Consider the following 21815-nt stretch of genomic DNA (forward strand, 5'->3'; position numbering starts at 1 on the left):
TTGCATGGAGCACTGGGTGTGGTGCAAAAATAATGAATACTGTTATGCTGAAAATAAAAAATAAATTTTAAAAAAAGAGAGAGCAAGTGGTGGGAGGGGCAGAGGGAGAGGGAGAAAGAATCTCAAACAGACTTGGTACTCAGCACAAAGCTCAACACAGGGTAGGCTCTATCTCACGACCCCAAGATCATGATCCCGGGATCATAACCTAAGCCAAAATCAAGAGTCGGACACTTAACCAGCTGAGTCACCCAGGCATTCCTGGTGTTGGGTATTAAAAGCAAATCTCTAAAATAATCAAGAAGTACATTTTAGGCTTAAGCCATAGTTCAGAGAAAGAAGGAGAAAGTTACCCAAGATGCCATCAACCACAACAGAAGTTTATACTTAATGGTGACTGACTAAGACCATCGCTTTTGAAGTGAGGAACAGGAAACCATGTCCACCAGCTCTGCTAAACTTTAATACTATATTTGCAACTTTAGGAAATGCAGAGACAAGAAGTGTAAGGATGGGAAGGCAAAAAGCAGACTGATTTTTCTGCATCGATGCAATAGCCCATATGTCGAGATGAAGCCTGCATCAGCAAGGAGTCCTGGATAACCTCCCTGAAACACCATCCCTGCCAATACATACATATAGAACATTTGGTGTAAAAGAGACATAAACTTTTGCTGTTTTGAGCTGCTGAGACTTGGCCATTGTTTGTTGCTAACTTATTCAAACTGGTACAGATGGCTTCAATTCAATCTATAGTGCTTTATATCCAGCTGGAAAGCTTCACATCCAAGCTGGAAAGCCTATATTTTAAATGCCTGAAATAATTTATAATATGTATTATCAAATAGAGTATGCATGATTATACAAATTTCCCTAACCTGGACATTAGACAAAGTTGATTCAGCCAGAGTAAGAAAGAGTCAGAGAAAGGTACAGAATTGTTAGATGGTGTGAATCTCTTAGAGGGGGCTCTGAAATTTCTCCTGTTCCTTCTCAGGGGAAAGACTGTGTGTGTATGTGTGTGTGTTTCAAAGAATGGTTTGGAATATAGCACACAGAAGAGAAATGGCAGCACAGGAGATCGGGACTGAAACAGCCTACCACACCCAGAAACTTTCTCCTCAAACAGTATCTGCAAGTTTCCCTAGCTTTATCCTATCCCCCAATAAGGTGGTGTGGAAGCGCTGAGAGATGGTAAAGGGCCTCGTGCCTGAGAGAAACAGGACACAGTGTGGGTAGATGGACTTCCACATCCTGGGCGTGATGGCACAAATGGTACCGGACTGCCAACATGAACAGCTGCCAGGGACCAAAGGGGAGGCAAGCCCCTATCACAGGACTTCTGCTGACTGACAACCCAGTTTCAGAGGTTTTCTAAAATGCCATTATTCTACATGAACCCTTGAATATATTGGCTACCCTAAGAGAAAGAGGGATATGCAAAAATCTTTAACCGCCCGCGTTTAAATTTGATTTGACTAAGACAATTCTATAATGGGAATGACTGAGTTCAATTTTTTGAATGGGGACTCAAAATGAAGACTGAACATTTGCAAAGTTAAAAGTACAACGATTTGCATTTTGCAAATGAATTTTGCAGTGAATCAAGCACTCCCTCAAAGAGCTGGTTGGCATCGTTTGTAAATTAAATGTGCTGAGAGGGAGAACACTGGGGAATGGATTAGATTTGGATAGCGGAGCAATCAGAAGTTCAATTTGTAGACATGGTAAATTCGAGATGCCTAATAAACTTCAAAGTAGAGTAAGTTGAGTATCAGTAGAGAGGTTTAAGGGAGCTAGGCCCCTTTGGGGGTTTTTAGATATGGATGAAGATTTAAAGTTAGGGACCTGGGAATTGGATTATGTAAGGAATAAACACAGAAAAAGAACAAATCTAGAGACGTCAACTTTGAGGCATTCCAACATTTGCAGATTAAGAGGATGTTGTTCCAACAAAGGAGACAGAAACAGCAGCAAAATGAAGTAGTGGAATAAAACAGGATCGTGTGGTGTCCTGGATGTCAAATAATGTTCCAAGAAGGATGTGAGCAACCATTTCAAATACTAAGAGGAAAGATGGGGATTGAATAATGGCCATTGGATTTGGCAATGCAGGCATAGTAGATAACTTTGGAAATGCACTTTTGTGAGTGTTGGAGATGAGAACATTGTGCAATGGGCCAAATCTGGAATAATTCGTCTTTCTTTTCTTATGCGGTTTTTCTAAAACAGTTTTTTTGACTTGGCATGAGGAAGCTCCTTGATAAGGAAGTTATTCATTTGAATATGTCTAGAAACACAGCATTCTACCTCAGATGTTATAAGTCAAAATGAAAATAAACAAAAATATAAGAAATGAAAAAACAGACCTGTTTACTTCATCTAGAAATTCTTAAACTCCTGTCCTACAAAGTGTACACACGTGTGTGTGTGTGTGTGTGTGTGCATAAGGCCCCACAATCTCTTATATGAAGCCCTTTGGGTCAGATGTAATTTGTAAACCAGAATATTTCAGACTTCAGAGAGACAATGACGTGGATGGTGCATATTTTATGTAATTCCACCAACCACGAACAGGAAATCAAACACAGGAGTACTTTTGCAATTTTTTATAAAAAGTTTCACCCTGGGATAAACAAAAAAAAAAAATAGATAGCTTCACACTTCTTTAAGTTTATACATCAAAGAATTATGTGCCAATATTTCTAAGGAAGTAATTTCAATTTCAGAACTTTTGGGGTTTCAGAGCTGTGGGCTTATATTAGGACTCAGTGGAAATGTTTCCTAGAATAAAGTTTGTACAGTGTTGACAAATGACCTTGAAGTGAGGGTCAAGAGCTAGTGGTAACTTTTGGGGTAAAATATAAACATGGGCATTTGCTAAGTACAGTTTAATTGTCGCAGACAATATTTCACGCAAGCCACATATGTCATATCATGAGACAATAAGTGTATGATTTATAATTTCAAAATGTTACAGGACTGTTAAAAATGACATGAAAATGATATCAAACACAATGTTTTTGTGTTCTAAAAAGGAAAACAAAAGGGGCGCCTGAGGGGTCAGTCAGTGGAGCACCCCACTCTTGGCTTTCAGCTATGGTCACTATCTCATGGGTCCTTAGATGGAGCCCTATGGCTGGTCTGTACTCAGAGTGGAGTCTTCTTGAAGACTTCTTCTCACCCTCTGCCCCTCCCCCCACTCACAAGCACACGCTCTCTCTCTCTCTCTCTCTCTCTCTCTAAAATAAATAAATCTTTTTTAAAAAATGGATATATTCTTGAGAGACAAGATGGCGGAGAACTAGGAGGAGGCGCCTTTTCAACCTGTACCCTAAAGTGAGTTGATTACTTACCAAAGAACTCCGATCACCCATGAAATCAGCCTGAGATCAGAGTCATACACTTCTGGATCTCTACGGGGGCAGAAGACGCCAGTAGGCAGGTAAAGCAGAGTGGGAACGTTGGACTGATATTGGAAGATAAACAAAAGGGGGAGGGAGCCACCATTGTGACCCATTGGAAAGTAATACCCCAGTATGAGAGTACCCTGCGTCTGGGAACCAGCATTAACTTGGAGTCTGGTTGAAAGCACTCAAAAAGAGCAAAGGATCATGGGGGGAAATTGTGGGAATTGGGGCAGTTAGGGACAGGGGCTTAAGTCCCTGGACCCAGGACAGCCACCCCTGGTGCTGAGCCAGAGAGAGTGCAGCAAAGAAGCCAGGTGTTGGTCCCTGAACCTTGAGCATGTCTGAGAGCACGTTGGGTGTAGCTCCTGTGAGGGGCTGGGAGCCTCGCCAGCCAGTAGAAGCACAGCCTTTTTGCACTCTCCATGCCTGTGCCACACCGCGCTACCAGAGTCTGAGTCGCGCCCCACACCCTCCCCTGAGAGAGGTGCATGCAGGTGCCAGCCTGGAGCACTCAGACCCAGAAAGTCTGAGCACTCCCAGCCGGGGCCAGCAGGAAAAATCTCAGTGTGCGATCGCTGCTTGAAACCTCTCTGGCGGTTTGGAGCTGCCCAGACAGCCGCCGCTGCCATGGTTTTGGGTACAAGCAGGAGTTCCTGTGTCCTCAGGGACCGCGACTGGGAACGTGCTCTGCCAGCGGCTGAGGGGGAATTTATGTGCTCTGGAGCATCCAGAGGGGAACAGACTGAGGCTTCTCTCTGAGAGGGAGGTTGGGGTGCAGTTTGCTTTCCTCTAAACCTCCAAAAACCATCAAACGCTGTCAAGGGGAGAGAAAACAAAGGAACAAACAAAAAAACCTCCAGAGGATAAAAGCCTGAAAAACCAGTTTCCTCAGAGCCCACCCCCTTCAGGGGGGTGTGAGGACTTAACTCAGGGAACACTGCCTGAAAACCCACGTGGCAGGCCCCTCCCCCAGAAAGCCAACGGAAAAAAAAAAAAAAAAAAAAACGACAAGAGAACAACCACCACTACTTCATAGATACAACTTTTATGTTTAATTCGTTCCCACAATTCTGGTTCATTTTTTTAATAGATAATTTTTTAGCCTATTTACCATCACAATAAGATGTCCAGTACATCAAATTCCATAATAACCTTTTAACCTGAACTTTTTGACACATATACCCGTTTTTCTTTTGCTTTTCTATTTTTTTTTAAGTTTTATTTTATTTTACTTTAGTTTATTCTTATTTTTTAATATTCATATAGAGTTAAACTTCAAGTTAGTCCCCTTTCACCAATCAATGCTATTCTATAGGCAAACCAATTTTTAATCTCCCATTATCTTAGGAAAGTTGAGTCCCTTAACAAAGATATCAAGATATATCCAGGAAGAATCAAAATAACCTTCTTCCCCCACACTGAGCATTTATAACCACTCTCCCATCTTTTTCTTCTGCCAGTGTTTCTGTGTATTTGTGTTTGTCCTGGTAGTATACAGATTTTATACTTGGGGTTCTTTTTGACGAGGTTCTTTTTTGGTTTTGCTTATATATATATATATATTTTTCTCTTGTCATCTAGTTTTGTCAGTCTTTTGTTTGTCTGTTTTTGTTTGTATACCTCATAAATCTTACTTTGGGGCCCACTTTGGCTGGGCCTTCTCTTTTATTTTATCTTTCTTTTTTTCCCTGTCTCTCTGTCCCTCTCTCTCTCTCCTTTTTTTTTTCTTTTTTCTTTCATTTGGGTGGGGACTCTTGATTGCTCAGAAGTATTCCAGGGTTCACCTCGACTTAACCATGGTCGATACATCCACCTACATCTGTTCAGTCTTCTCTCACCAAAATGACTAAGAGGAGGAATGTCCAACAGAAGAAAAATTCAGAGGCTGGGCCTTCTGCAGCAGAGCGAATGGCTATCAACATAGACAATATGTCAGAAAGGGAATTCAGGCTAACAATTATCCAGGCAATAGCTGGGTTGGAGAAAGCCATGGATGACAAAATGGAATTGATTAGGACAGAACACAAAGCCACCAAGGATGATGTTCATAATGTTAGGGCAGAACTGAAAGCCACCAGGGATGATATTCACAATGTTTTCAATGAGTTCCAATCAATCTAAATTCTCTAAAAGCTAGGGTAACTGAGACAGAAGATACAATTAGTGATCTGGAGGACAAACAGAGAGAAAGGATCAGGAAGAAGCCTGGAACAAACAGCTTAGAAACCACAAAAACAGAATTAGGGAAATAAATGATGCCATGAAACGTTCCAATGTCAGAATTATTGGAATCCCTGAAGGGGAGGAGAAAGAAAGAAGTCTAGAAGATATAGTGGAACAAATTCTCCATGAAAATTTTCCCAATCTCACGAATGGAGCAAGCGTTCATGTACTAGAGGTAGAACGGTCTCCCCCCAAGATTATAGAATCTAAAAAAACATCAAGGCACCTGATAGTAAAATTGAGAAATCATAATTGTAGACACAATCTCCTGAAAGCATCTAGGACAAAGAGGCTCCTTACGTACAGAGGAAAACCCATCAGAATAATGTCAGACCTGGCCACAGAGACCTCGCAAGCCAGAAAGGGCTGGCAAGATATATTCAGGGCACTAAATGAGAAGAACATGCAGCCAAGAATACTTTATCCAGCAAGACCGACATTCAAAATGGAGGGAGAGTTTCCAAGACCAGCAAGGCTTAAAAGACTATGCAACCACCAAGCCGACACTCCAGGAAATATTAAGGGGGGGGGGTTCTATAAAAGAGGAAAAATCCTAAGAATATCATTGAACAGAAATATGGAGACAATCTACAGAAAGAAAGACTTCAAAGATAACACGATGTCAATAAAAACATATCTATCAATAATCTCAATGTGAATGGCCTAAATGTGCCCATAAAACAACACAGGGTTGCAGATTGGATAAAACAACAGGACCCATCCATATGTTGTCTACAAGAGACCCATTTTAAACCTAAGGATACACCCAGACTGAAAGTGAAGGGATGGAGAAGCATCTTTCATGCCAAGGGGCTACAAAAGAAGGCCAGGGTAGCGATTCTCATATCAGATAAATTAGATTTCAAACTAAAGACTGTAGTCAGAGATACAGAAGGACACTAAATAATTGTTTTTTTTTTTTTTACAGGCTTATGAACATGCTTTATTTTACATATTTGACTTTGGAACCATGTAAATGCTTTATATCATTATAAAACAAGATTAGATTTTCTTAAATAAGCTCTAAAAATTTGAAGGCAAATGAAACAAATAAACATAGTTATGTATCAAGCTCATGACATAACAATGTAAATCCTTTCAAAAGACTTGAAAACACAGAACCATAAACAACAAACAAATAAAATCTTAAACCGTGTTCAGTAACCACATTGCTAGAAATAATATTGGCACAATTATTCTCAAACTATATAGATGAATAGAGCAAATAGTATTATGTTAACCTTGGCTCCTAATGACACTACATAATTCTTAAAGGGACTATCCACCAAGATGATTTAACAATTGTAAATATCTATGTCCCCAATATGGGAGCAGCCAATTACATAAGAAAACTATTAATCAAGATAAAGAGACATATTGATATGAATACATTAAGAGTAGGAGATCTCAACATGCCTCTCTCAGTAATAGATCATCCAAGCAGAAAATCAATAAAGAAACAAGAGCATTGAATGACACATTGGACCAGATGGACCTCATAGATATATACAGAACATTCCACTCTAAAACAACAGAATACTAATTCTTCTCAAGTGCACATGGAACCTTCTCAAGAATAGACCACATACTGGGTCACAAATCAGGGCTCAACCAATACCAAAAGACTGAGATTATTCCCTGTATATTCTCAGATCACAATGCTTTGAAACTGGAGCTCAATCACAAGGGAAAGTTTGGAAGGAACTCATACACTTGGAAGCTAAAGACCACCTTGCTTAAGAATGCTTGGATCAACCAGGAGATCAAAGAAGAACTTACACAATTCATGGAAGCCAATGAGAATGAAGACACTTTGGCCCAAGATCTATGGGATACAGCAAAGGCAGTCCTATGGGGGAAATACATAGCCATCCAAGCCTCCCTCAAAAAAGTTGAAAAAATCCAGAATACACCAGCTGTCTCTGCACCTTAAAGAACTGGAGAATCAACAACAAATTAAGCCAGCTCCACACACAAGGGAAAATAAGATTAGAACAGAGATCAATGAGATAGAAAGTAGAGATACAGTAGAACATATCAATGAAACTGGAAGCTGGTCTTTTGAAAGAATCAGATCGATAAACCATTGGCCACACTAATCCAGAAGAAAAGAGAGAAGTTTCAAATTAATAAAATTATGAATGAAAAGGAAGAGATCATAACTAACACTAAGGAAGTAGAAACAATCATCAGAAGTTATTATCAACAGTTATATTCCAATAAGTTAAGCAACTTAGGTGAAATGGATGCATTCCTGGAAAACTAGAAACTCCCAAAATTGAACCAGGAAGAAATTGACAACCTGAATAAACTGATATCTAGGAACGAGATTGAAGCAGTGATCAAAAACCTCCCAAAAAACAAGAGCCCAGGATGTGACAGATTCCCTGGGGAATTATACCAGACTTTCAAAGAAGAAAAAAAAAAAACCTATTCTCCTGAAGCTGTTTCATAAAATTGAAGCAGAAGGAAAACTTCCAGACTCATTTTATGAAGGCAGCATTATCCTGATCCCCAAACCAGGCAAAGACCCACCAAAAAGGAGAATTTCAGACCAATATCACTGATGAATATGGATGCTAAGATTCTCTACAAGATCCTAACAAAGAGGATCCAACAGCACATTAAAAAGATTATCCACCACGGCCAGGTGGGATTCATCCCTGGGTTATAAGGATCGTTCAACATTCGTAAATCAATCAATGTGATAGAACAAATCAATAAGAGAAGAGAGAAGAACCACATGGTCCTCTCAACTGATGCAGAAAAAGCATTTGACAAAATCCAGCATCCATTCCTGATTAAAATGCTTCAAAGTATAGGGATAGAGGGAACATTCCAGAACTTCATAAAATCTATGAAAAACCCACAACAAATATCATCCTCAATGGGGAAAAGCTCACACAACAAGCATGCCCACTCTCACTACTCTTGTTGAACATAGTATTAGAAATCCTAGCAACAGCAATCAGTCAACAAAGAGAAATAAAAGGTATCCAAATTGGCAATGAAGAAGTCAAACTCTCTCTGTTCACAGATGACATGATACTTTATATGGAAAACCCAAAAGTCTCTACCCCCAAACTACTACAACTCATACAGCAATTCAGTAATGTGGCAGGATACAAAGTCAATGTACAGAAATCAGTTGCTTTCTTGTACACTAACAATGAAAACACAGAAAGGGAATTTAGAGAATTGACTCCATTTACTATAGCACCAAGAACCATAAGATACCTGGGAATAAACCTAACCAAAGAGGTAAAGGATCTGTACTCGAGGAACTACAGAACACTCATGAAAGAAATTAAAGAAGACACAAAAAGATGGAAGACCATTCCTTGCTCTTGGATCAGAAGAATAAACATTGTTAAAATGTCTCTATTGCCTAGAGAAATCTATAGTTTTAATGCCATTCCAATCAAAATTCCACTGGTATTTTTCAAAGAGCTGGGGCAAATAATCCTAAAATTTGTATGGAATCAGAAGAGACCCCGAATTGCTAAGGAAATGTTGAAAAAGAAAAACAAAACTGGGGGCATCACATTACCTGATTTCAAGCTTTACTACAAAGCTGTGAGCACCAAGACAGCATGGTACTGGTGTAAAAACAGACACATTGACCAGTGGAACAGAGTAGAGAGCCCAGATATGGATCCTCAACTCTATGGTCAAATAATCTTCGACAAAACAGAAAAAAATATACAGTGGAAAAAAGACAGTCTCTTCAATAAATGGTGCTGGGAAAATTGGACAGCTTTATGTAGAAGAATGAAACTCAACCATTCTCTTACACTACACACAAAGATAAACCTGAAATGGATGAAAGACCTCAACGTGAGACAGGAATCCATCAGAATCCTAGAGGAGAACATAGGCAGTAACCTCTTTGATATCAGCCACAGCAACTTCTTTCAAGATATGTCTCCAAAGGCAAAGGAAACAAAAGTGAAAATGAACTTTTGGGACTTCATCAAGATCAAAAGCTTCTGCACAGCCAAGCAAACAGTCAACAAAACAAAGAGGCAACACACAGAATGGGAGAAGATATTCACAAATGACAGTACAGACAAAAGGTTGATATCCAGGATCTATAAAGAACTTCTCAAACTCAAAACACACAAAAAAGTTAATCATGTCGAAAAATGGGCAGAAGACATGAACAGACACTTCTCCAGTGAAGACATACAAATGGCTATCAGACACATGAAAAAATGTTCATCATCACTAGCCATCAGTGAGATTCAAATTAAAACTACATTGAGATACCACCTTACACCAGTTAGAATGGCCAAAATTAACAAGACAGGAAGCAACATGTGTTGGAGAGGATGTGGAGAAAGGGGAACCCTTTTACACTGTTGGTGGGAATGCAAGTTGGTGCAGCCACTTTGGAAAACAGTGTGGAGATTCCTCAAGAAATTAAAAATAGAACTTCCCTATGACCCTGTCATTGCACTCCTGGGTATTTACCCCAAAGACATATATGTCATGAAAAGAAGGGCCATCTGTACCCCAATGTTTATAGCAGCAATGGCCATGGTCACCAAACTGAGGAAAGAACCAAGATGCCCTTCAATGGACGAATGGATAAGGAAGATGTGGTCCATATACACTATGGAGTATTATGCCTCCATCAGAAAGGATGAATACCCAATTTTTGTAGTGACATGGACAGGATTGGAAGAGATTATGCTGAGTGAAATAAGTCAAGCAGAGAGAGTCAATTATCATATGGTTTCACTAATTGTGGAGCATAACAAATAACATGGAGGACATGGGGAGATAGAGAGGAGAAGTGAGTTGAGGGAAATTGGAAGGGGAGTGGAACCATGAGGGACTATGGACTATGAAAAACAATCTGAGGGCTTTGAAGGGGTGGGGGGTGTAAGGTTAGGGGAGCCAGTTGGTGGGTATTACGGAGGGCATGTATTGCATGGAGCACTGGGTGTGGTGCATAAACAATGAATTCTGTTACACTGAAAAGAAATAAATTTTTAAAAATTCTTTTAAAAAATGAAAAAATTAATTAAACCAAAAACATCTGTGCGCCTGGGTGGCTCAGTGGATTAAGCCTCTGCTTTCGGCTCAGGTCACGATCTCAGGGTCCTGGGATCGAGTCCCACGTTAGGCTCTCTGCTCAGCAGGGAGCCTGCTTCCCCTTCTCTCTCTACCTGCCTCTCTGCCTATTTGTGATCTCTCTCTGTCTGTCAAATAAATAAATAAAAATCTTTTTTAAACAAAACCATCAGTACAGAATTTTGAAAAAGAAAATGGGGGGGCAGATGGAGAGAAAAATGTTCTCCCTGAAACCTTAGTAAAATAAAGACAAATTAATAAATAATTATCAAATGCCTATTTCTTTTTAAATTTTTAAAATATTTATTTAGTTAAATAATCTCTATACCCAACATGGGGCTGGAACTCACAACCCTGGATTCAAGAGTCACATGCTCCTCCCACCAAGTCAGTCAGGTGCCCCTACCTATTTCTTTTCCCTTTTTTTTTTTTTTTTAAGATTTAATTCATTTATTTGTCAGAAAGAGAGAAAACACAAGCAGGGGAAGTGACAGACAGAGGGAGAAGCAGGATATCCACTGAGCAAGGATCCCAGTGCAGGACTCAAATCCCAGGACTCTGGGATCAGGGCCTGAGCTGCTGAGCGGATGTTTAGCTGACTGAGCCATCCAGGCATCACACCCCCCTCCCCCGCCTATTTCTTATTATAGTGCATTTAGTGTTATAGGACATAGTTTCCCCATTCCCTCCACTCCACAAAAAACCACAAAAGATCTGTAGATCCCTTGGAGATTATAGCTAATGGAATGTTCATCTTATAAAGTGACCAAATGAGAGCTATACAAAGCCTATGGTGAGAGATAACCTGGTCATAGGAAAGCCAGTGCTGATCTACTTATGTAAGTCATCACGGTTTTAGGCTATTCATTCCATTCAAGTGCATCAGGCATAGATAAGAGCTAAAATATCCCATCTTTGTACTTTTAAACTGATTTTCCAGCTTCCATAAGCAATTTTCCACCCAACAGTGATGGCTTGCCCCCACTCTTAAGTGAGATTCAACAGATGCAGCCAGGATATCTCATTTACTAACCAAAGCCCAACAGAAGGAAATTCCACAGGAATCTGAGATGAATTTGGAAATAGCAGTTAAAATAACTCAGTCCCACTTAGTTTACATGTTGCCCTTGGAAATGGCCATGAGAAGGATGGGAATGCAAGGAGAGAAATGAGGGCCTCTAATTCCAAAATGAAATACTTTTCTCTACGCGTAAAATAAAATGGGGACCTACACACACGAAAATACAGGCCAAAGAGGTTGTATGACTGAGAAATTGGAACATGGGTTGTTTTCCCCTTGCTCTCATCATGTTGCCTGCGGGGGTCACAGGGCCTTCAGATACATTCCACAATTAATCATTCTGCTTGATTTGGTGTCTCCTCCTGAACACAGCTCCTAAATCATTTGCTGGAAGTTGCAGAAGAGTAGTGATTGGTTCAGGAAAACTGCAGGTGGCTTCAGAATGAGCCAGCTGGAAGGAAGGTAGGACCATCCATGGTTACAGGAAAGCTGACCTAAGCCTGAGCCTCAACTTTATGGTGCACTGGCTTAGAAGAAATTGCCTGATGTCAACCCTTTCCTCAAAGGAAGACAGTGAGGAGATGACATACTAAAAAATAAGCAATACCAAACACCTTTGAGAAATGTTCTCACCAACAATATGCTGTACGGGGGAATTATGCATTTTACTGTGTTGAACGGCATTGTATCTGGTGGTGGGTACTGACTGATAAGTGAAAGCCTCCGGAAGGACATTTGTATGGTTCCCTTTGTCACTGGTTGGTATTGTTCTCTCCTATCTCAGGATGCAGCCCACTGGAGTTCTTCAAAGACGTGGCAGCTTCATGAAAGCAATCCATTGCACCGTGTGAATTACATTTTGTCTTTCCTGAAGTATATCAGGAAAGGAATACATCTTAGAACCATTTCACAAGACATACTCCCTACATAAATTAAGTTTGATAAACTAATGGGCAGCTTGGGGGAAGAATAACACATTTGGCAGCCTCCTGGAGTCCCCAGAATGGCAATGGCGTCCAGAATTAGAGCTGAGCAGGAAGATGAGGACAAGGCAGGGAGGAAGAAAGGGGCAGCTACTCTCCTCAAACCCTCACAAGAGAAAAGAAATGTCTGGCTGGACAAGACTTCCCCGATGGATTCTTAACACTATTCCAGGGGACTTCCTTCAAGGATACAGTTTCTTAGATTATACTAGAAATCCCCTCTCATTCACTTTCGGGTTGCTTGAGAGGCTAGGTCAAAACCCTGTCATACAACTACTGACAGCTTGTTTCCCCAGCTAGTGTTTGAGGACTTGAGTGATGATATAAGAAGAGAACAGCCCATGGGGCAGGATTTGGTTCACTATGCACTAGACCTGGTTAACTTGGACTAACTACCAGTCCTTCCTGAGACTCAGCTTTCTTGTCTGTGAAGTGAGTACTTCTCATACCCGTCTCATAGAATTATTGTGAGACATGCGTGAGAAAGGGTGAGAAAGAGCCACTTGTACAGGGTAAAACAACACACAAACGCTCATTAGAATTTATTTTAAAATTTTCCATAGAGCAAAACAAAGATTTGACCAGGATATAGACACAATGCCTCCAGAAAAAATGAGCGAATTTAATTGAGACAATAAAAGTGCTTCTTTTATAACTTTTGTATCACAGTCTCCTTTCCTTAAAGACAAATTGATGGATTTTTTGTGTGTACTATTTTCATTCTCTTTGATGATCTTTAACTCACATTCTTCTAGGTACTTCCCCCAACTTGGGGAAATGGTAACCTAACTTCTGTAACTCACTGTCTAGATGTCTGAATGACTTTCTTTGATCCTTGTTTTTTTTTTTTAATACTATCAGTACAAAGTAATTGATACACAGGATTTTGAGACACAGGCTATTAATCATGAAGATAAGTGATACCTGTGCTCATTTTGTCCAGACCCAGCCCACTAGGGCTGATGATATTGCTTCTACCTACATTATAGAACTTAGTTCTATTTATTACATATTTATACGCTCACATTTATGCATCCTTGGCCAAGCTCTGAACTTGCAAAGACTCAAAAACGTATCTTATTTTTTTTCTAGCTTGAATGTTTTATTTTTTGGAAAAATGTTAGATATTTTAAGGGACTGTATTTCCCTTTTTTGCTTTGGCTGCTAGGAAGCTCACAGGCAAAATGGAAGCCCAAACTTGCTAACTCTGAAGGCTGAAACAGTATGTATTTCTATGCATAAACTTTCCCAGACCTCTTATTATTCTACCTTCATCTTTTAGACTTCCTTATTTTCATTTTGTTTCATGGTTATAAATTCTTGTCAATCTGTTACAGATTCTTTCATTCTGCTTCAGAGATGCTTCTTTGGGTTCCTTATTATTTTGACCCTTTTGTCCCAACTGGTCTTCTCCTAAACCCATGACAAGTTCACTTTCTGAATCAGAGTCCAGGCCCATATGTACTTTGGGAGAATCTATATCTTTTCCCTTCAGTTTATCTTTTGTGGGAAGAGAAAAGGCTTTCACTTTTTCTAAAAAGTCCTTCTTAGGCTGGGAACTTGCCTTTTCTTGAAGCTTGGATCTGTTTTCTCTTTGGTTGGCCATGCGCTTTTCAGTTCCTCCTAGTTTCCACTGGGTTTGACAATTTGAGTTTTGTTTTGTTTGACAGTAGATGACTCTTCATCCATCCAACTGCCTTCTTTGTCTTCTGCATCTTCTGGCTCATTCTTAGACTTCCACTCATTGCCACTGATACTATCACTCCTATCGGACTTCTCAGTATCTTCAGGATCACTGGGCTCTACAGCTGTGTAAACATCATCTGAGATTTCATTTATGCCTAGTTGTGCTTTGAAAGTCTATCATCTTGTCAAGATTTATCTGGAACCTGGTGTGACTCTGCCAGTTGGGTGAGATGAGAAGAAATGTACCACCTGCTGCTGGACCAACTCGCTTAGCTCCCTTAGGTCTATCTTGGCCTTGCTTCAACAATCCAGGTTAGGATTCGGGATGCTTCCAGTGGTGGACATTTTGTTTGTTTTTGTCATGATTGGCATGGATGCTTGAGGAGAGAAAGTTTCAGGACAACTGGATAAAGTGCCTGCTTGTCCCATGTTTGCCAAGGCTGATGAAGCTGTGCTCTTGTCCAGGAAGTCCATGGACTCCTTGATGGCCCTGAAGTGGCTCAATGTGGCCTTCTTGACATCCTGCTCCATGTCAGAACCTGCTGGCATGGAAGAGTTTGTACTTGTGGGAGAGCTTGGCATATGTGACAAGGAAATCCTGCAACCCCAGCCCCTGCTCAGCATGGGCTTGCCATCAGGATCTTGGGGAACACTGTCATGTCAAAGCTGAGCTTGACCTTTTCCTGCTTGTCTAGCTGGGCAGTGCCAGCTCTGGGGTTGCTGGGGTCAAGCAGCATTTGGCACTGGATGTTTGGTGTGTATGGTTTCCCAATGGGAGAGTAATTAAGACCCCTAATCTTCCTGCAGATGTTCTTCACCTACACCTCCATCTTTCTCATTGCACCGTTGAAGATGCTTTTTGTATTTTTCACAGAAAAAAGGAATTTCTTTTTAGACATGAGGTGGCAATTATTTATTGGAACCCAGGCCTGTCTTGTTGCCCAAATAAATGTACAAATAAATGTAATAATCATGCTACCCATCTTTATCCCTCAGATCTTCTATAGGCCAGAATGAAAACCCCTTCAGTTTTGCCCAGACCAAAGGATTTGGACTGCTACAAGGTTCATAAAACCAGTTATCTCATTTTTGTCAAACAGCTAGATATTTAGTGGACATACTTTGATTTCATTCATCCCATACTCAGAGACTTTGATCAGTACTTTTGCCATGTCAGTTTGTGATTTATTCCATTTAAATGATGCATTGTGCAAAATCCACTTTGCATCAGCCAGGAAAGCTTCTATGCAGCCCTACATTTTCTTCTTCACTTTCTTTTCCAACGTATGAGGGTCCACAGAATGGAAGATGTATTTCATGTAGTCAGGATGCTGTTCCAATGGAACAGGTTTCTGGAATGCATCTGTCCCTGGTTGTTTCATTTTCTGAATGGCAAACTTGAACAGGTAGGATAACTCTTTGATAGTGAGCATTGTCATGGCTTTACTCTGAGCCTCAACGCCTTCTGTTACCGTAATCTTTTCACATTCAGGACAAAACCCATCTCCCTCTGGTTCTGTTTTCAGTCTCAGACACTTAACATGGTAAACCCAGGGATAAATCTCACAGCCAAGGACTTGGCCTTTCTGGTGACAAACCCAGCAGTAGAAATCATTCCGTCCATCCTGTGGTACAACACTGCTGCCCCTCCTCGTATTGACAGGATGCACTGAGAAGGTCCAGCATTCTGTCTGACACCCTCATGGCTCTCTGCAGCCTTCCCTCTGAACTCTGGGTTCCTTTACTTCCTTTGCTTCAGGTCATGAACTCAGGGTCATAAGATCAAGCCCCATGTCAGGTTGCACACTCAGCAAGGAGTCTGCTAAAGTTTCTCTCTCCCTTTGCTCCTCCCTGTGTGCAATCACTCTCTCAATAAAATAAATAAAATACATATTTTTCAAAAGATTTATTTATTTTAGAGAGATAGAGTATGAGCGGAGGGAGGCAGAGGGAAATGGAGAGAATCCCAAGCAGACTTCCCACTGAGCACAGAGCCAGATGCAAGGCTTGATCCCACCACCCCAACATCATGAGAAGAGCCAAAATCAAGAGTTGGGTGCTTAACCCACTAAGACACCCAGACACCCCTGAAAATACTGCTTCAAATGCTTTCTAATAACTCACTGATTTCCACATGTGTCAGTGTGTGTGCGGTGGGGATAGAGGGTGGTATATATGTGTATCTTGGACATACAGGCCCATTTGCCCTTGAAGTCATGATTTCCAAAGAATAAATTAATGTCACAGGTTTTCCATATCCAAGGGGAAGTACAACACAGTAATGCAGACCTTCTTTTGGGTAACATCATATAATACAATGGGAGATACAAGGCTAGCATCTCATATCCTGACATAGTTAGCAGACAAAATTGAAAGGAAAAAAAGGAATGGTTCTTTGGGGAAAAAAATAAACTGTAAGGCCTCAGAAAACTGTTGGTTAAATTCATTTTTTATTTCATTGCTAAAGTAATGAATGACAATTAATTTAGGCCTTTCTTCACAAAGTACCAGTATTGTGAAAGTGTGAATTCCTTTCACAGAATCACACTCTAATTGTCTAAGATAGAGAGTCTTAAATGACCTCCATATTTCAGATGAACTATCTTTGCTTCATTGAAAAGAGTGGCATTATGGGTGATCTATACCCTTGGATAGTTAAGAAACAAAAATACACACTTATGGTACAAATTGCCTCAGTGTAAAGCCTGACAGAATTCGGGATCTGAGCCAGAGAGTTTTCTCACCTTTCTGCCGCAAAAGGGTAGCAAAATCACATGAAAATCTTTTCCGGGTCCAGATCACACAGTATATTAAAAGATTTTGCTACTGTGCAATTTTCCCAAAGGCACTAGGATTTCTCAAAATATTTATTTGAAGTGCTTTGAACTTGCTCTAATAGGTGAACAAAGGACTGCAGATATTGTGGAAAACTATTTACAACCCCTCCTCCCTTGCCTTCCTTAACACTAAAGAGACTGCGAAGTTGCATTAGTCACTGGTTTGCCTCTATTTCAGCAAGGGTAGCAAGATGAGAGGCAATTTTAGTGATCAGTGAGATGTATATAAAGTCTTGGAAAAGGAGAGAAAACGAAAAGCTTTGGGAAGGAAAAGATTTGGGGTCTTCTTCCTGCTTCATGCCAGAAATATGAGCAAAGGATAATGGAGAGGGAAGGAAGAATGAGCCACGATCCCCTGAAGACAATCTATTATGCAATCTACCTCCCAACAAGTTAGCTGATAAAAATATGTTTCAGTGTTGGGGTGCCTGGGTGGCTCAGTCAGTTAAGTGTCTACCTTTGGCTCAGATCATAATGGCAGGCTCCTGGGATTGAGCCCTGTGCCAGGCTCCCTACTCAGCGGGGAGTCTGCTTCTTCCTCTCCCTCTGACTGCTACTCCCCCTGCTTGTGCTCTCTTTCTCTGTCAAATAAACAAACAAGCAAAATCTTTTTTTTTCTTTTAAATGTGTCCCAATATGTTTAAAGCAGTTGTTGGGTTTTCTTTTGTTTTAAGATATCTCAACATATAAGAAAGGTGTTTTGGGGATGCTGAATTAAAAAACAAAAGAACAAAAAAATAAACCTTTAAGTAACTATTTATTTATTTTAAAGATTTTATTTATTTATTTGATAGTGAGAGAGAGCACAAGAAGGAGAAGCAGTAGGCAGAGGGAGAACTAGGCTCCCCGCTGAACAAGGAGCCTAATGTGGAACTTGATCCCGTAACCCTGGGATTATGACCTAATTGACTGAACCACCCAGGGGTCCCATGTAACAATTTAATTACTGATGCAATTAATTTCAAATATTGTCAACATAGAGGGTTCAAATTCAGATTGCTTAGGGAAAATGTTTTTTATATATTTACTTCATATACAAATATCTATTACATATAGTAGGAATAAAAGCAGTCACAGAAAATAAATCACTGATTTAATAAAAGTAAGAGGTACTAAAATTTCATCAAGTAAATGTTTTATACTCCACAAAAATATTTGAGTAACTTCAATAGGCAAACTAAAATGATCTCTGATTCAACTAATTGATTTGGTAAGGAACACTAGCTACTAGAACAGGTTCTCAGATGTCTTCCTTTATTTTTTACAGAATGTTTTACTGAATTTTGTTTTCACTTTTCAATTAACTGTTGGCATTAAAAATGAACTATATATAAATGAACCACTTGTAATATACACAATTATTCAAATGTATATGTTAAAAAATGAAAGTTTCACATCAATGTCAATTAGCTATGCACACTTGAAATGGAAGTAAAATGGAATATATTGGTTAAGAATAAATTGGTGAATGTTTCTGTGATTATGTCGTGGGGTAAGGCACTTTCATACTTACTGAAGGGAATATAAATCTGACAAAAACTATCAAAATTGCAAAAGTACATTTCCTTGGAATCAGCAATTCTACATTTAGGAATTTATTCTGAAGATATACTTGCATGCATTCATGGGAAATCATACATGCGCAAGATTATTCTTGCAGCATAATTTGCAATAGCAATCTGGAGACAACTGTTCATAAATAGGGGATTGGCTCTGTAAATTACTGTGCATTCATAAAAGAAAGTATTATTGAAAAGAATGAAGTAAGTCATCATGTACTTATATGAAGCAATCTCCAACTTGTTTTAGGTCAAAAAGGAAAAATGTGGGAAAAAATGGATGGGTAATATATGGGTATATCATATATGTGTATGTAATACACACACACACACACACCCCGCGCCCCTGGTATAGATATAACTGTGGAAGAAACTGACATTTGCTGCTTTTGGTGACCAAGAGTAATGCGTGGGTAATATGACTAGGAACAGGGTAGGAGAAAAGCTATAGACCTATTTTTTAAAAAATTATAAGCAATATGTAAGGTATTACTTATCTCACAAAAGAGAATTAAGATATATGTTAGTGGGAGGACTTAAGTGGCTCAGTTGGTTAAGCATCTGACTCTTGATCTCAACTCAGATCTTGATCTCAGAGTCATGAGTTCAAGACCCACATCAAGACCAAGTAGCTCCACACTGGAGCCTACTTTAAAAAAAAATAGATAAACAAACAAAATGTATGTTAGTGAAAAATATCAAATTTTCTTTAAAAATAATGTATAAGCTCATTCTGCTCTTTCCTGCATGCAATGAATCACATCATCCTGTCAAAGAGGAAATTTTAAATGCTTAAATAAATACATAAAGTCTCACAGCTTTATTAATATAGCAGAAAAAGCCAGTTTAATTCCAAATTGCTTCCTCGTGGATCTACCCTAATTCAGTGTTAAAAGCAGTGTGAAAATGTTTTTAATTAAGGACATTTCTCACTTTTTGGAATCTTGCAAAATGGGCCATTCTGTGGTAAGAAAGAGCTTATATAATAGGTCCATCTTTCACTTATGAATACAGAATGTTGATGCAATTAATTGAGTCACCCACAAAATGATATTCCTAAATTCATTTAATGACCAGCAAAGTACAAGTACCCACCACTATTTTTGACTTTAGTAAGAATTCTCATGGTATGTAACATATAATAGATAGAAGTGGCAGAATTAAAAGATAAAAATGTATAAAATTTCCATAACAGAAAAAGTCATGTTTCCTTCTTCATAAGTGAGAGGTTCATCTTAAACTATTTGAGCTGTGTTCCCCCCACAGAACTTATAAAATGTATCTTTGTCTGAATTTATCATGTAAATCCCCCCCCTTTTTTAAAGATTTTATTTATTTATTTGAGAGAGAGAGCACAAGCAGCGTGGAGGGGCAGAAGGAGAGAGAAGCAGACTCCCTGCTGAGCAGGACACTGGGATCAGGACCTGAGTCAAAGGCAGAAGCTTAACTGCTTAATTGATCTACCCAGGCACCCTGCAAAACCCCTTCTCATGTGAAGTAAGACTAACATGAGGGAAATAGGCACTCCTGCATGAACCAGAGACACCAGACTATTCAGTATCCTCCAGAGTGTGCTTCCTGCTTTGAGACCTTCAAGGACTTTATTAAAGTCTGGATATTAACAATCTTCACCCACTAGAAGTGCACATTATGCTTGGCTCCAGTTCTGGAACCTATTTGTACTCATCACAGATGAAATCCTCAAGTATTCTTTTGTCAGCTGCCCTCATTTCCATCCATTCTATTCACAAAACCAAGTGGGTCAACTCCAGAGGCACATGATGGATACTCAGTAAATACTGAATAGGTGAGTAATGAGTGAATGGGTAATAATAAACTTTATTTTTACATTACTTACTGCTTCTGTGTACCTGGGTGACCACATTGGTTTAGTGTTCAACTCTTAATTTCAGTTCAGGTCATGATCTCAGGGTCCTGAGATCGAGCCCCAAGTTGGGCTCCATGTTCAGCTAGGAGTCTGCTTGATATTCTCTCTCTTTCTTTCCCTCTGCCCCTCCCCCTCTTTACACATGGGTTTTCTTTCTCAAATGAATAAATACAATCTTTAAAAAAATATATATATATATGTGTGTATGTGTGTATATGAAATGTTTAACTGCTTTTAAAATACTTTTGCATTATCACTGCATTTATTCTTCACAATACTCATGTAAAAAGGTAGGGATGGCGCACCTGGCTCAGTCAGAAGAGCATGCAGCTCTTGATCTCAGTGTCATGAGTTTGAGCTCCATGGTGGGTGTAGAGATTACATACATACATATATACACACATAAACTTTAAAAAAAAAAAAAAAAAAGAAGGCAGGGCTTTTAGGTCATGTATTACACATGATGAATTTGAGGTCCAAAGAGGTGTAAATGAGGTGTTCAATGTCACAACTAAGAAGCTACCAAGGCCCCATAACATGCCATTGTCCTTCAATGATCATAGGACATCAGTAATGGCATCCATCAGAAGCAGCAGTGGGGGGCAGAAGTGGCCCCCTGACTCCCCCACTCTGGATGTTGGTACTTCAGCTTCCACTTTAGCTCTCAGTTTAGATATGAAAGGGCAAATGCTTTGCTTGGAATGCTCTTTGCTGTGAAGATTCCTGACAACAGAGGGGAGGACCAAGTTGGTGGAGGAGTAGGAGACCTAACTTTTATCTGGTCTGAGGAGTTCAGCTAGAACTATTCAGCTAGATAGTTTTCAAACCATTCTGAACACCTACAAACTCAAAAGGAGATCAAAGAAAAGAACAGCAGGAATTCTAGGAACAGAGAAGCGACTACTTTCTGGAAGGTTGGACATGCAGAGAAGTGAATTTCTGTCTTTTAAATTTTGGGATAGTTTCTTCTAACAGACCAAAATATACCCTAAATCTAGTGTATGGCTTTGTTGAGTGTCCCACCTGATCACATACTCTAACCCCCTTTAAAATTTTTTTTTCCCTTTTTTCAGCCAACTTATCAATTCCTTTTTAAAAATCTTTTTAAATTTTCACCTTTACAGTCATA

The 21815-nt window shown here is 39.6% G+C and overlaps 1 pseudogene; it reads right to left on the minus strand.

The window, feature by feature from the left end:
• Positions 1-14010: 14010 nt before the first annotated feature.
• The window catches only part of LOC132007168 (MYND-type zinc finger-containing chromatin reader ZMYND8-like), a 23970-nt pseudogene continuing 16165 nt past the window's right edge, over positions 14011-21815 (minus strand).

The sequence above is a fragment of the Mustela nigripes genome, chromosome X (genome assembly GCF_022355385.1).
Source record: "Mustela nigripes isolate SB6536 chromosome X, MUSNIG.SB6536, whole genome shotgun sequence".
Classification (NCBI taxonomy): Eukaryota; Metazoa; Chordata; class Mammalia; order Carnivora; family Mustelidae; genus Mustela; species Mustela nigripes.